The 16,636-nt window shown below is 47.2% G+C and overlaps 1 long non-coding RNA gene across 1 annotated transcript in view; it reads left to right on the forward strand.

Annotated features, from left to right (window-relative positions):
- The first annotated feature begins 7,473 nt into the window (after positions 1 to 7,473).
- Positions 7,474 to 16,636, forward strand: part of LOC310689603 — a 33,405-nt gene continuing 24,242 nt past the window's right edge. Inside the window, exon 1 of the long non-coding RNA XR_014517549.1 lies at positions 7,474 to 8,134. This is a non-coding gene — a long non-coding RNA (uncharacterized lncRNA). The remainder of the gene's footprint in view (positions 8,135 to 16,636) is intronic.

Raw genomic sequence — 16,636 nt, forward strand, 5'->3', positions numbered from 1 at the left:
GTTCCCCCCACCTCCAGAAGTGGTACGAGCCGGACTTCCTCTTACCCGGGGAGGAGAAGGAAAATGGAAACTTTCTGTGCGCAAAGGGGAAAGTGTTTTGCAAAAGCGCGCAGGGCGCTTTTGGCTCGCAGGGCGTTTCGGGTGTTGGGGGGGGGAATTGAGGGTTTTATTGGGGGGTGGAAGAGGGGAAGGTTGCGTGCAAAATGCATGCATAAATATAAATACATAATAAACACACAAGAGGTAGCCGCTTTCATATATATAGCTGACTGTGCCCCCAAATACCCCAGTAATAAGATCATTAAGTTTGCAGATGATACAAGGGTGGTTGGTTTAATCATGGCTGGAGAGGGGGAGGCGGCCTATAGGAAGGAAGTTGAGCAGTTGGGGGAGTGGTGCAGGAAAAACAACTTACTCCTTAACATAAAGAAAACAAAAGAGATTATTGTGGACTTTAGGAAATGTAAATTGAATATTCAGCCACTTATTATTGAGGGGAAGTGCGCGGAACAGGTCACGGTGTTTTGATTTCTGGGAATGGAGTTGAGAGATGACCTACCCTGGGGAGAAAACAGCAAAGACCTGACAAAGAGAGCACAGCAGAGGTTATATTTTCTGAGAATCCTCCGGAAAAACAATCTCTCAAAGGACCTACTGATGGCATTTTACCGTTGTACTGTTGAGAGTGTATTAACTTATGGTCTGTGTGTGGTTTGGGAGCTGCACGGCCAGGAGAAAAAACAATGCTGTCCAGGGTTGTAAAGACTGCGGAGAGAATAATTGGGTGCACTCTTCCCACCTTGGATCAAATCTATGCTGTCAGGTGCCATAAGAAAGCTGCAGAGATAGCGCAGGATAGTACGCACCCCAGAAATGATCTCTTTCAGCTTCTGCCTTCTGGAAGAAGGTACAGGGTTATAAAGACTAGGACTAGCTGCCTGAGAAACAGTTTCTATGCAAATGCAATTCTGGTTCTAAACGCAGCATAAGGAGTCTCTATAGTATAGTGTATTTTAAAAATGCAGAAGACCCAGTGGATCAGTTCATTTGCTAGTCAGTTCATGCATAAGTTCATGCTTTACCAGTTGCACTGGCTCCCGGTGGAGTATCAGGTCAGGTTCAAGGTGCTGGTTTTGACCTTTAAATAATAAATAATAATAATAAAATTTATTTATATCCCGCCCTCCCCAGCCAAAGCCGGGCTCAGGGCGGCTAACAACAATAAAACAGTATAAAAGTATAGCATAAACAACACTCTAAAATCATTCATTATAAAATTAATTAATTCAGGCCACTGGCAACCATTGGGCCAGAGCTCCGCGAAGATTGCCGAAGGAGGGAGTCAGGCTGTGCCCTGGCCAAAGGCCTGGTGGAACAGCTCTGTCTTGCAGGCCCTGCGGAAAGATGTCAAGTCCCGCAGGGCCCTGGTCTCTTGTGACAGAGTGTTCCACCAGATCGGAGCCACAGCCAAAAAAGCCCTGGCTCTAGTTGAGGCCAGCCTAACTTCTCTGTGGCCTGGGACCTTCAAGATGTTTTTATTTGAAGACCGTAAGTTTCTCTGTGGGGCATACCAGGAGAGGCGGTCCCGTAGGTACGAGGGTCCTAGGCCGTATAGGGCTTTAAAGGTTAAAACCAGCACCTTAAACCTGATCCTGTACTCCACCGGGAGCCAGTGCAGCTGGTGTAGCACCGGGTGAATGTGATCTCGCAGCAAGGACCCCGTAAGGAGCCTCGCCGCAGCATTCTGCACCCGCTGGAGTTTCTGGGTCAGTCTCGAGGGCAGCCCCACGTAGAGCGAGTTACAATAATCCAGTCTGGAGGTGACCGTCGCGTGGATCACAGTGGCTAGGTCAGGGCAAGAGAGGTAAGGAGCCAACTGCTTAGCTTGGGGGGGAGGAAAAAATGCCGCCTTTGTTGTAGCTGCAATCTGCGCCTCCATGGAAAGGGAGGTGTCGAAGATTACACCCAAACTCTTAACGGACGGTGCTGGCACCAATTGCGCCCCCGCAAGAGATGGGAGTTGCCCCCCCCCTTAAGCTCTTTGTGGCTTAAGGCCCTTGTATTTACAGGACCGCCTCTCCTGGTCTGCCCCACAGAGGACATGAAGACCAATGAATAACCCTAGTTTAGAGGTCCAAGGCCCTAAGGAAGTCAGACTATCCTCCGCCAGGGCCTTCTCAGTGATGGCTCCGACCTGGTGGAATGCTCTGTCACATGAGACCAGGGCCCTTCAGGATTTAATTTCCTTCCGCAGGGCCTGTAAGACAGAGCTATTCCGCCTGGCTTTCAATTTGAACTTAGCCTGATCTTTTATTCCCATTCCTTCCCTTCACTTCCCCTTTTTATGAAGATTACCCGCTCTGGGATCCCATAGCTAATTCTTCCCTGGTCTCCTCACTGGCCCAAATTGGACTGATTTAGCCAGCTAGCCCTGGTGATCATCTAATGTTTATTGGATGGATTTCCCCCCTAAATTGATTTTTGAATTCTGAATTTATTGTTATTCACGTTTTATACTGTATTTTATGCTGGTTTTTGTTGTATCAAGTGTTTTAAATTTGTTGTTAGCCGCCCTGAGCCCAGTTTTCTGAACCAGGAAGGGCAGGGTATAAATAAAAAATATATTATTATATTATTATTGTGTGACACCTGGGGAAATTAGTAAATTTCTGGGTTGGGTCCTGATTTTATTTCCTTAATTGGCTCACTAACCAACCTGCCTGCACTACAACAGGAGTTGCTTAGTAACAGAGAAGCGTTGCTTGATTGCGTTACAGAGTTTATGATACAGTTAGCAACAAGGCGACAATAAAACAATCTTAAAAGCGGCTGCACGCCTTTTTCTCCTGGAGAGCTGTTGTGTACTGAACCCACAACCTTCAAAACGACAAATGATATTTGACAGGTTTAAGCTAAGCAAACCACACCTCTGCTTTGCAAACGGGTTGGACTCTCTTTCGTAAAACGAGGGAGTGTTTTGTCGTTCACAAACAGCAGGTAATCCTGTACCTGTTTACTCAGAAGTAAGCCCCTCTATACTCCAGTGGGTCGGAGGAGGGTGTTGTGTAGGAATGGGCAGTTTGTGGCCCTGCAGGTGTTAGAATCATAGAACTGTAGAGATGGAAGACACCCTGTTATGTACTGAGTTGAATAGGATCAAAATGCAGCAGTCTGATTGGTCCCAGAACAATAGGATCCAGAATGCAGCAGTCTGATTGGTCCCAGAACAATAGGATCCAGAACGCAGCAGTCTGATTGGTCCCAGAACAATAGGATCCAGAATGCAGCAGTATGATTGGTCCCAGAACAATAGGATTCAGAACGCAGCAGTCTGATTGGTCCCAGAACAATAGGATCCAGAATGCAGCAGTCTGACTGGTCAGCAGGAGCCACCCAATCCAACTCCAGGTAGAAGTGAATCCTCAACCTGATTGGCCTACAGGAGAATCCTGGAATTAGCCAATCCCGTGGGACCCATTGTGTAAATAATGTTTATAAAGCAGACATTTCTCGGGAACTTCCATTCCTCACTACTAAGAGCTGAATAAAGAGCACGAAATCCACACTCAACTCCGAGTACCGTATTTTTTGCCCTATAGGACGCACCAGCCCATAGGAAGCACCTAGATTGGGGGGGGGGAATAAAGGGGGGGAATTATTTTTTTCCCCCCCCAGGCACGGGGCTGGGGCAGGGGAAGCCCAAGCTTCCCCCGACCCCAGCCCCCAGAACGGGACCCAGAGCCATGCCGAAGCTGCGTGCAGCTTTGGCATCGCTCTGGGAGCTTGCAGGGCTGGGGGAGGGGGAAGCCCTCCGCCAGCCTCCAAACCAGGTCGGGAGACAGCGGGATGGCGCGCTGCACCTTCCCGCTGTCCCCCGAGTTTGCGGGGCTGGCGACGGAGAGGAGCAGGCTTCTCCCCCCCGCCAGCCTTCTAACCAAGTCAGGGGACAGCGGGAAAGGCGCACTGCGCCTCCCCACTGTCCCTCGAGTTTGCGGGGCTGGCGATGGGGCTCTCCTGAAGCCTGGAGAGCGAGAGGGGTCGGTGCGCACCGACCCCTCTCACCAGGCTTCAGCGAAAGCCTGCATTCGCCCCATAGGACGCACACACATTTCCCCTTCATTTTTGGAGGGGAAATAGTGTATCCTATATGGCGAAAAATACGGTATATTTCACACCCTGAAGGTCATTTAGTCCCAACCCTCTGCACTCTTTTTTTCTTCAGGGATTCCTCATAGCCGACTAAGATTGTCTTTAATAAACACGGTTTTAACAATGAGTCTATGGGGGCCAATTCTGGATCCACACGTCCTTCCACACTGGGGACAAAATGGTTTTTGGCATTCTAGGGGGACGGTGGACATGATTTTCACCGCTCGACAGCTTCAAGAAAAATGCAGAGAGCAAAACCAACCCCTGTATATGGTGTTTATTGACCTGACTAAGGCTTTTGACACTGTAAATCAGGGGTCAGCAAACTTACCACGCCTCAGTCTCCAGCGCCAATCGCGCGGCAGGCTGGAGGGTGGGGGAGCGTGTGCCTATTATTATTATTATTATTATTACAACCATCCAACAGTTTGACTTCACCTCCAAAGGCACACTCTTCCACTGTCTCCCGAGACAGACGGATGCCAACCATATATGTATTAGGGGTAGGTGATTGCATTCATATCCTCCAGCAGTTCCTGGGAACAGGGTGAGGCCTCGCACTTTGCCCTTCATCCTGCCAGCCCCTTGAGGGTCTTCCCATCCCTTTTTCTCAGATAAAGCTCCCATTACACACTCCCTTCACTGCAGATGGTGACAGCAGTCACAAAATTAAAAGACACCTGCTTCTTGGGAGAAAAGCAATGACAAACCTAGACAGCATTTTAAAAAGCAGAGACATCACCTTGCCAACAAAGGTCCGTATAGTTAAAGCTCTGGTTTTCCCAGTAGTGATGTATGGAGGTGAGAGCTGGACCATAAAGAAGGCTGATCACCAAAGAATGGATGCTTTTGAATTCTGGTGCTGGAGGAGACTCTTGAGAGTCCCATGGACTGCAAGAAGATCCAACCTCTCCATTCTGAAGGAAATCAGCCCTGAGTGCTCACTGGAAGGACAGATCCTGAAGCTGAGGCTCCAAGACTTTGGCCACCTCATGAGAAGAGAAGACTCCTTGGAAAAGACCCTGATGTTGGGAAAGATGGAGGGTACAAGGAGAAGGGGATGACAGAGGACGAGATGGTGGGACAGTGTTCTCGAAGCTACCAGCATGAGTTTGACCAAACTACGGGAGGCAGTGGAAGACAGGAGTGCCTGGCGTGCTCTGGTCCAGGAGGTCATGCAGAGTCGTACACGACTAAACAACAACAACACACACTCCCTGCCAAACCCATTTCCTGGGAACTGCGATTTCCCAGGAACTTCAGCTTTTCCGTATCTGGCTCATCATCTCCCAACCTGCCTCCACCAGCCAAGGCCCTGATCCTGCACCCATGCAGGAGGGAAACTCAGGAAAGCAGAGGAGTCCCAGTGAATCCTTCACACTGCCATTTAGGACATGAAAAGAAACATGCAGCCACTTACTGTGTTATCCTTTGGTGGGAACTGCATACCTGTGCCTCTGGATAGGGAAGGAGTTTCAACTGCTCACACCTATATAAATAATTTTTTGGGGGGGTTATACTGCAATAGCTTGACTTTTAATATTTAAGAGAGTTCCTACGTCTCCCCTAAGTATAATTTATTTCTGTTTTAAAAATAGCATCTCACCTGTGCACTGTGTCAGCCTGCTTCCTAGTGACTGAATGGACTGGGCTGTATACCATAAATAATCACCTTGGTGAAATAAAAACCAAGCTGTAGAGTCAATTGTAAACATTTGTTTTTCCCCAGGTAAGACCAGAAAGCTTCTAATGTTATATATTAGTCATAGTTCCCCCCCCTCCCTTTGGAACTGGGTGCAAGAAATCACACTTGAGTTTTCATATTATAATCACAGCTTGTCCATTTCACCAGTAAGTTGGCTCTGGCTGGCTTCAGGAGCTGCTCGCTGCTGTGGCGCCCGCCATTTTGCCTCGCCAGAAGTCCCCATATGACGTGTCTTGTGCCGTTAAAGCAATCACGCAACATTCGTTCCCTACTAATAAAGCTACAACACTTAAAATATAAACCTGGGGACATTATATGAAATCCGGGGACATTCCAGGGACGGATTTTGTCCGGGGACAGGTTTGTAAATCTGTGGACTGTCCCCGGGAAACAGGGACATCTGGTAACCATAAACAAGACCCCCTCTCAACCTCACTGATGGGGTCCAAAGGAAAGCAGAGCAAGATGTTTGGCACCAGCTTGGCTGCGGGAGTTGCCAGAAAGAGGAAACCACTCTAGGTTAGTGTACGGTTTATTCCCTAACCTTTTCTTCGCCCAATTATGTCCCGCAAGGCTGTGTGGGTTCAGGATCAGAGTTTTCCTTCTCCTAGGTGGGCTCCTTTCCCAGGTGGACGGGCCCTACGTGCCTCTCACTTCTCTCTGCAGCATGTGCAGAAACTGCTTTCTGGAGCATGGTCTCATCCGCTCGATCCTAAGTGGTGGATAGGAGCAGCATATCAATTTTAATAATATATAACTATGTATATGCATGATCAGGGACGCGGGTGGCGCTGTGGGTTAAACCACAGAGCCTAGGGCTTGCCGATCAGAAGGTCGGTGGTTCGAATCCTTGCGACGGACTGAGCTCCCATTGCTCGATCCCTGCTCCTGCCCACCTAGCAGTTCGAAAGCACGTCAAAGTGCAAGTAGATAAATAGTACCACTCCGGCGGAAAGGTAAACGGTGTTCCCGTGCGCTGCTCTGGTTTGCCAGAAGCGGCTTGGTCATGCTGGCCACATGACCCGGAAGCTGTACACCGGCTCCCTCGGCCAAGAAAGCGAGATGAGCGCCACAACCCCAGAGTCGTCCGCGACTGGACCTAATGGTCAGGGGTCCCTTTACCTTTATATGCATGATCAGAGTAGTAAAGTTTCTGAGCAATGGTGGCTAGAAACTGCAGGGGAGAGGGCTCTTGAGCTCAGATCTGTGCTTCACACGGGTACCAGCTTAGCCATGATGAGGGCAGGGTGCTGATCCACCATGTTCCTGTTAGTTTTTACTCTGCTAACTATATGTTGAAATCTGCTCTGGATCAAGATTGAGTAGAATTCCACGACAGGCACAGAAACTCACACCCTCCCTCTCTATATCTGCCTGCCAGCCTGCTATGAAACAACACATTTTTGTGATTTATTTTCAGGCAAAAGCTTCTTGTTAGCAACCCTTTTGGGTGGGTGGATGGTTTCACAGGATTTCCACCTTCCTCCGCTCTACTCGAGAGTTCATCTTGAGTGTAGCGTTCGGTTCTGGGGAATGCACTTTGAGACACGAAAGAGTTCAGAAAAGAGAAAAGGAGATAGGCGGCGATACTGAGCCCAAGATACTGAGCCCTGCTGCAACTGGATTTCTTATGGACAGGGCCAATCCTGAATATATTTGATTTGTGACCATTATGCTCATCTGCCTTCAGTAGCAGTAAAGCTCTGCTGGATGAAATAATATTGCCTCTGGTCTATTTTTGGGGAATCCTGCAACACGTTTAAGTTTTTACTCTGCTAACTATACATGACAGCAGTCACGAAATTAACATGACAGCGTCTTAAAAAGGAGAGACATCACCTTGCCAACAAAGGTCCATATAGTTAAAGCTATGGTTTTCCCAGGAGTGATGTATGGAAGTGAGAGCTGGACCATAAAGAAGGCTGATTGCCGAAGAATGGATGCTTTGGAATTCTGGTGCTGGAGGAGACTCTTGAGAGTCCCATGGACTGCAAGAAGATCAAACCTCTCCATTCTGAAGGAAATCAGCCCTGAGTGCTCACTGGAAGGACAGATCCTGAAGCTGAGGCTCCAAGACTTTGGCCACCTCATGAGAAGAGAAGACTCCCAGGAAAAGACCCTGATGCTGGGAAAGATGGAGGGCACAAGGAGAAGGGGACGACAGAGGACGAGATGGTGGGACAGTGTTCTCGAAGCTACCAGCATGAGTTTGACCAAACTGTGGGAGGCAGTGGAAGACAGGAGTGCCTGGCGTGCTCTGGTCCAGGGGGTCAGGAAGAAGTGGACATGACTAAACAACAGCAACAACAACAACAACTATATATTGTGTTCTGCTCTGAGGAATATTAAGTAGAATTCCATGGCAGTTCCATGTTCCTGGTGCCATTCCTGCTCATTCTGTTATCTGGAAGAAGGCAAACTATCCACGCCACCTCCCTAGTTGAGAGCACTTTTACCAAAACAGTGAACTTTAATTTTAGGCATGTGGATAGTCTGTTTGTCCACTAGATGGCAATAGGGGGTTGTTTTCTGTAAGCCTCCCTGGAAAAGACCCTGATGTTGGGAAAGATGGAGGGCACAAGGAGAAGGGGACGACAGAGGACGAGATGGTGGGACAGTGTTCTTGAAGCTACCAGCATGAGTTTGACCAAACTGCGGGAGGCAGTGGAAGACAGGAGTGCCTGGCGTGCTCTGGTCCAGGGGGTCACGAAGAGGCGGACACCACTAAATGACTAAACAACAATCTATGGCTATTTCCCCCTTATCTATGGCTCTATCACCTTTCTGTTTCCAGCGAAACCGGACTTTGAGAAGTGTTGCATATAGCACTGGGGGGTGGTAGATACATTTAAAGGCTGTTCTCATTTGTTAAATCTGCATAGATTTGCGCATAAAAAAAGACAGGGCCAAAGAAGAAAAACATAGGTTGGTGGTGAGATAAGATTTATTCAGAGCAGACCCGCTGAAATCAATGAGCGTGGCTAAGTTGGGGGCCATCAAACTCAATGGGTCTACTTCAGAGTAGCGCTTAGCTGAATACCACCCAGGCATCCTTTCGACTTGGATCCAAAGATGCTATTGTGCAATTGGAAAGTATATTGACTACTGCAAAGTGTTGTCCCTCCAAAATTTCCACTAACCACTCTCCCCTGCTGAAGGCTTCACACAGAATCATAGATTTGCAGAATTTGAAGGGACCTGTAAGCTTACATACCTCCAAGGAAGAAGGGTCCACAACCTTTCTTTCTTACTTTCTTTTTTTTCTTTCTTTTTATTTTATTAATTTCAATGCGAAATTACAGCAAAAATTACAAACACTGAATCCAAAATAATACTATACAAAAAAGAAAGAAAAACAGAACACAAAAACAAAAGAAAAAAACAAAAGAAAATAAAAAGCACGCATCTACAAATAAAACCATATCTTCATTCTAATCTAGTCATTACATACATATACACATATTGACTTCCTTCCTTTGTTCCACCAAGTCGGGGCCAGTACTGAAAAGGCCCTGGCCCTAGTTGAGACCAATGTAACCATCTTGTGACTTGGGACCTCCAAAATGTATATGATGTACGATGAAGTACATGATGAGTCCATTGTGCACGGGCAGAAGGAGTTTATGTTGTTGTTGTTTTTAAGCCAGCACCACGGCAGGAAAAGATATAATCAGGACAGCTCTCAATTCCCACACAAAATGCTCTCTCCGCAATTACTGCTAATGAGAGTCTTCCCCAGGCCCTCCGGATAAGATGCTGGGCCCAGAGCGCCTGCCAAACCGCAGGTGATGTAAGAGGTGGCAGGAGATTCTCTGCACCAGCACATAGCTAATAAAATGTTGGTGGCTTAGGTCAGGGAAAGAGTGGGAAGGAAGGAGCCATAGCTGTCAAGCGTCCCTTATTTGGCGGGACAATCCCTTATCCCAGCGCCATGTCCCGCTGCTGTCCCTTATTGATGATGTCCGTTAAATAAGCTACTGAAGGTAATGGGGCCCTTTCTATGTCCAGCTGTCCTTTGTCAACAACAATTTGTTGCTGTTTTTTGTGTTGAATATATGCTATATGGTAATTTATGGACCTAATAGGTATCTAAAGCCATTTGCATGCAACAAAATATGTATTTTATCAAAGTAATTGTTGATCCCTTATTTTGGCTGCTGATCCCTTATTTTCGAGGCTGCTGGTTCCGTATTTTCAAATCTGTAAGGTGACAGCTGTGGAAGGAGCAGGTGCCATACAGTGAGTTATGAACGCTAAGAAGAGCCAGCCGGATTAGGGGGAGAGGCTGTGAGGGGAGAGACTCCATCAGGCAAGGCCTCCTTCCACCTGCCTTACTCCACCCTCTGCTTCTCAATGTGTCCTGCATTGTTTTATGTACTGTGGCTTGCCATTGTTTTATTGATTATAGTTTAGATATTATTGTAACTGCTGAGTGGATTTCTGTTTAACTTTTATATGTTGATATTATTATTTTATACTATTCTAACTGATTGTTGAATGTCACCTTATTGATGTAGGCTGCCTATTTTAAAGTTATGTTTTATTATCACATTTTTGTATTGCATTAGATTGTTATAAGATGTACATTTTTTGTTTCTTCAGCTTGTAAACCGCCTTGAGTAGTGTAAGATAGAAAGGCTGTACAGTGGTGCCCCGCAAGACGAATGCCTCGCAAGACGGAAAACTCACTAGACGAAAGAGTTTTCCGTTTTGGAGGTGCTTCGCAAAACGAATCTCCTATGGGCTTGCTTCGCAAGACGAAAATGTCTTGCGAGTTCCTGCGGGGTTTTTTCCCTCCCCCCCTTTTCCTAAGCCGCTAAGCCGCTTATCAGCTGATCCGATAAGCCGATAAGCCGCTAAAAGCCGCTAATAGCGCTAATCCACTAATCCGTCAATGGGCTTGCTTCGCAAGACGAAAAAACCGCTAGACGAAGAGAATCACAGAACAGATTCTTTTCGTCTTGCGAGGCACCACTGTATACAAATTAAAAATGATGATGATGATGATGATTAGGCCAATGGCCCATCTAGTCCACCATCCTTTTCTACTGGCCATGGTGGGGGGCAAGACAACAACAACAAACAAACAAATATATTACTTATACCCTGCCCATCTGGCCGGGCCTCCCCAGCCACTCTGGATGGCTTCCAACAGGATATTAAAAACACACTAAGACATCAAACATGAAAAGCTTCCCTAAACTGCCTTCAGAAGTCTTCTAAAAGTCAGATAGTTGTTTATCTCCTCGACATCTGGTGGGAGGGCGTTCCACAGGGCGGATGCCACCACCGAGAAAGCCCTCTATCTGGTTCCCTGTAACCTCACTTCTCGTAGTGAGGGAACCGCCAGAAGGCCCTCAGTGGACCTCAGTGTCCGGGTAGAATGATGGGGGTGGAGAAGCTCCTTCAGGTATACTAGACCGAGGCAGTTTAGGGCTTTAAAGGTGTTTGAACACTTTGAATTGTGCTCAGAAACGTACTGGGAGCCAATGTAGGTCTTTCAGGACTGGTGTTATATGGTCTTGGTGGCCACTCCCAGTCACCAGTCTAGCTGCCGCATTCTGGATTAATTGGGGCTTATCAACCTGGGAAGGTTGCCCACCTAGGTTAAGGAGTAAGGTAAAGGTAAAGGGTCCCCTGACCATTAGGTCCAGTCGTGACCGACTCTGGGGTTTTTCCATTGTAATGCACAGCCACAGGTGAACCTGCTTGTGTGTCTTCTACAATTGTTCACACACTGAGACTCAACTGGCCTGGCCGGTGTGTGTCCTAAAATAGGTAAAGGTAAAGGGACCCCTGACCATTAGGTCCAGTCGTGACCGACTCGGGTTGCGGCGCTCATCTCGCTCTATAGGCCAAGGGAGCCGGCGTACAGCTTCTGGGACATGTGGCCAGCATGACTAAGCCACTTCTGGTGAACCAGAGCAGCGCACGGAAACGCCGTTTACCTTCCCGCCGGAACGGTACCTATTTATCTACTTGCACTTTAGTCATGCTGGCCACATGACCCGGAAGCTGTACGCCGGCTCCCTTGGCCAATAAAGCGAGATGAGCGCCGCAACCCCAGAGTCGTCCGCGACTGGACCCAACGGTCAGGGGTCCCTTTACCTTTACCTTTTACCTCCAGTGGGCCTGTATTTACAGCTGCCCCCCGATATCTTGGGTGTGCATATGCCCCCATTAGGGATACCACGTGGTATCTTTGAATGTTGTTTTGCTCTGAGATCATCTATTCAGATCCACTCTTCAACTGGAGGGGAAAAGCAAACAAAGAAAGCAGCTTCTTTTGCTGACAGTTCGGCAATAAGGCACTTCCCGTTTCTGATCTTCGCGAACAGGCAAGAGCATGTTAAGCTTCCACAGGTTTCTTGTGAAATCCAATATGCTGAGATCAGCCCGTCCTTCGCACCCTGGATCTGGTTACTTCAGACAATCCCTCCCTCCCGATTTCTCATTATTAGTCAGCTCAGACAACAGCCAGACAGCCTCCTCTTGCGACACCTGGGCCGCCGGCCAGCTTTATGAATATGAAGGAGACAGGTGGGAAGAAAAGGTATGAGAGTTTTGTGGTTAAGAGATTTGTGCTCATAGAGATGGGAGACACAGAGGCATACCAACAAACGAATGTGTTTGCATTAGGGGATGTCCTGAAGTGGAGGACCTTATGCATTATATCTTGTGCTGCCCCTTATATAATGAAGCAAGAGAACAATTTTTAGCACCTATAACGACAAGGTCCCCTGGCCAGAACCCCTCTGACATGATTTTATATCTCCTCGCAGACATAGATACCATATTTTTCGCTCTGTAAGACGCATCAGACCACAAGACGCACCTAGTTTTTGGAGGAGGAAAACAAGGGGAAAAAAATATTCTGAATCTCAGAAGCCAGAACAGCAAGAGGGATCGCTGCGCAGTGAAAGCAGCAATCCCTCTTGCTGTTCTGGCTTCTGGGATAGCTGCGCTCCATAAGACGCACACACATTTCCCCTTACTTTTTAGGAGGGAAAAAGTGAGTCGTATAGAGCAAAAAAAAATACGGTAAGTATGTGACCTGGCATGTGGCACTCTTTGCAACTACCGCTAGGAAAATTAGAGCAAATTATATACCCCAAATTCACCATCAGATCACATAGCATGTCCATGGCTACAGCCTGCACCAAAAAAATCACACACCCACTGTTGCGTGGGGCCGCAATGGAGCAAAAACGTGGTTACAATGCACGGGTCCACATGGATCCTCAGGATTTTTGCATTGGGTCACCCCAAATTCACCATCAGATCACATGTCTGTGGCCACAGCGTGAACCACAAAAAACATACATCCACTATTTCGTTCAGAATATATTTTTTATTATTTTCCTCCTCTAAAAACTATGTGCGTCTTATGGTCAGGTGCGTCTTATGGAGCGAAAAATACGGTAGCCAAGATAGCCACCAACTGTAAAGGAGATGAATTTATTTGACCCTATCTACATCAAGCTATATTCTGTCTTTATCACCAAACTCCGAATGTATTAATTGTATTAATTAACGTTATTTTTTAATATATGAGTGGCCATGTGGTGATTTTAGCCTATAAATTCTGTTGTTTAATGTCTTAACCTGTATATTAAGGTACTTTTATAGCTCTATTTAGAGTAGGTAATGTCTTAAACCTTTTAAGATTTTTGGTAGGAATCCAGCATATTTCCTTTTAATTGTTGTATGGTTCTGTGTACATTGTGGCAGCCTTTGGCTATGTGCAATAAAACTGACTGACAGGCAGCCCAAGCACAAGAGTCCTCTGCCCTCCTGCAGTTAAACTGGGATTCAGGATACTGTCTCTGGCCTTTGGAGACAGAGCAAAGCCATCCTGGCTAGCAGTCATCAGTTGCCATCTCCATGAATTTGTCTAACCCTCTTCTAAAGCCATCGAAGTGGATTTCCATCACTGCCTCCTGGGTGAAGTGAGTTCCATAGCTTCTCTGTCCTGTGTGTTCATTTTATCTGCCCTGAGTGCTGAAGCATTCAGTTTCATTCAAAGGATAAGTCACCTGGTGTCAGGTGATTGATAGGTGGAGAGCCCTGCCCTGTCAAATATGGGGAGATGAAGATCTGGCCTATTGTCCAGAAAGAAATGCCTCAGGCTTGTTTGCAGCCCTAGACATCATCATCATCATTTATTACTTATACCCCGCCCATCAGACTGGGCCTCCCCAGCCACTCTGGGCGGCTCCCAACAGGATATGAAAAACACAGTAAGACATCAAAGATTCAAAACTTCCCTAAACAGGGCTGCCTTCAGATGTCTTCTAAAAGTCAGACAGTTGTTTATTTCCTTGACATCTGATGGGAGGGCGTTCCACAGGGCGGGCGCCACCACTGAGAAGGCCCTCTGCCTGGTTCCCTGTAACCTCGTTTCTTGCAGGGAGGAAACCACCAGAAGGCCCTTGGAGCTGGACCTCAGTGTCCGGGCAAAACGATGGGGGTGGAGACGCTCCTTCAGGTCTACTGGACCGAGGCCATTTAGGGCTTTTAAGATCAGCACCAACACTTGGAATTGTGCTTGGAAACGTACTAGGCTCTCACTTGTGGGGTGACTCAGGGTTCTGTCCTCTCCCCCATGCTTTTTAATATCTATAGAAGCCACTGGGAGAGATCATCAGGGGGTTTGGGCTGGGTGTTCATCAATATGCGGATGATACCCAGCTCTGCCTCTCTTTTAAATCAGAACCAGTGAATGCGGTGAAGGTCCTGTGTGAGTGTCTGGAGGCGGTTGGAGGATGGATGGCAGCTAACAGATTGAGGTTGAATCCTGACAAGACAGAAGTACTGTTTTGGGGGGACAGGGGGTGAGCGGGTGTGGAGGACTCCCTGGTCCTGAATGGGGTGACTGTGCCCCTGAAGGACCAGGTGCGCAGCCTGGGAGTCATTCTGGACTCACAGCTGTCCATGGAGGTGCAGGTGAATTCTGTGTCCAGGGCAGCTGTCTACCAGCTCCATCTGGTATGCAGGATGAGACCCTCCCTGCCCAAAGACTGTCTTGCAGGTGACCCTTTGAAGGTGACCCGGAAACTGCAATTAATCCAGACTGGTGACTGGAAGTGGCTGCCGAGACCATATAACACTGGTCCTGAGAGATCTTCATTGGCTCCCAGTACGTTTCCGAGCACAATTCAAAGTCTTGGTGCTGACCTTTAAAGCCCTAAACAGCCTCAAAGGCCCAGTAGACCTGAAGGAGCATCTCCACCTCCATCGTTCTGCCCAGACACTGAGGTCCAGCGCCGAGGGCCTTCTGGTGGTTCCCTCACTGCGAGAAGTGATGTTACAGGGAACCACGCAGAGGGCCTTCTCCGTGGTGGCACCCACCCTGTGGAACGCCCTCCCTTCAGATGTGAAGGAAATAAGCAGCTATCCTATCTTTAAAAGACATCTGAAGGCAGCCCTGTTCAGGTTTTTAAGATTTAATGCTGTATTGTTTTTAACACTTGATTGGGAGCCGCCCAGAGTGGCTGGGGAAACTCAGCCAGATGGGTGGGGTATAAATAATAAATTATTATTATTATTATTATTATTATTATTATTAGCCAATGTAGGTCTTTCAGGATCAGTGTTATGTGGTCTCAGCGGCCGCTTCCAGTCACCAGGGACTCCGATGTTGAGGGCAAGGTAGGGTTGTTCTGTTCCTTCGAAGGCCATTTACGATAACCTTTATTGTCATTGTCCCATACAGAACAACAAAATTGAAAAAAATCTACATCAGACATTCAAAAACCCACAAGCCTGCTATCCCAGCCTAGTTAGCCCCCTAAAAACTCTGATACCCCATAATTAAATACAATATACTCCCACATAGACCACTTTACGCTGCGTTTAAAACCAAATCGCATTTGGGTAGAAACTGTTTCTCAGGCGGCTAGTCCTAGTCTTTATAACCCTGGACCTTCTTCCAGAAGGCAGAAGCTGAAAGACATCATTTCTGGGGTGCGCACTATCCTGTGCTATCTCTGCAGCTTTCTTATGGCACCTGACAGCATAGATTTGATCCAAGGTGGGAAGAGCGCACCAAATTATTCTCTCCGCAGTCTTTACAACCCTGGACAGCATTGTTTTTTCCCTGACTGTGCAGCTCCCAAACCACACACACAGACCATAAGTTAATACACTCTCAACAGTACAATGGTAAAATGTTTTTATATGCAGATTCAGACATGGGGAAGTGGTTCTCTTAAGAGTATATAGCAGCACGTCGTTTCCCACCACAAATTTAATCCAAGCAAGTTATTAATGGGAATTATCCATCAGCAACACACCTAGTTTTCTTGGAACACCCTAAAAGCGCCATGCAATCAAAGGCAGGCGTGCTGCTTTTATAATCTCCCTTCTTGAGCTTGCCAAAGGTGATGAGTTATGACACAGAGGAGCCCTGGAGCATAACTTCCCAATGCAATGAAATAATTAAAAAATTGTCCAGTAGCACCTTAGAGACCAACTGAGTTTGTTCTGGGTATAAGCTTTCGTGTGCATGCATACTTCTTCAGATTCCCAATGCAGTGCAAGTTAACATCATGTTAGATTAAGGTTACTAGATTTTTTTCAATGAATCCGGGGACATCATAAATAAATAAGTAAGTAAGTAAGTAATAAATAAATACTACACATTTGATACGCTGATGCTGCAAGTAATGGTGGTGGCAGAGGGGCAGCCTCTGCCTTGACCTCAACTGCCACGTTTTCCCTTCCTCCTAAGTTTGAAACACAAATCAGATCTGGCAGCAACCTACCTAACCTGGACCAGGA

Source organism: Podarcis liolepis, assembly GCF_965112155.1.
Source record: "Podarcis liolepis genome assembly, chromosome: 12".
Taxonomy (NCBI): Eukaryota; Metazoa; Chordata; class Lepidosauria; order Squamata; family Lacertidae; genus Podarcis; species Podarcis liolepis.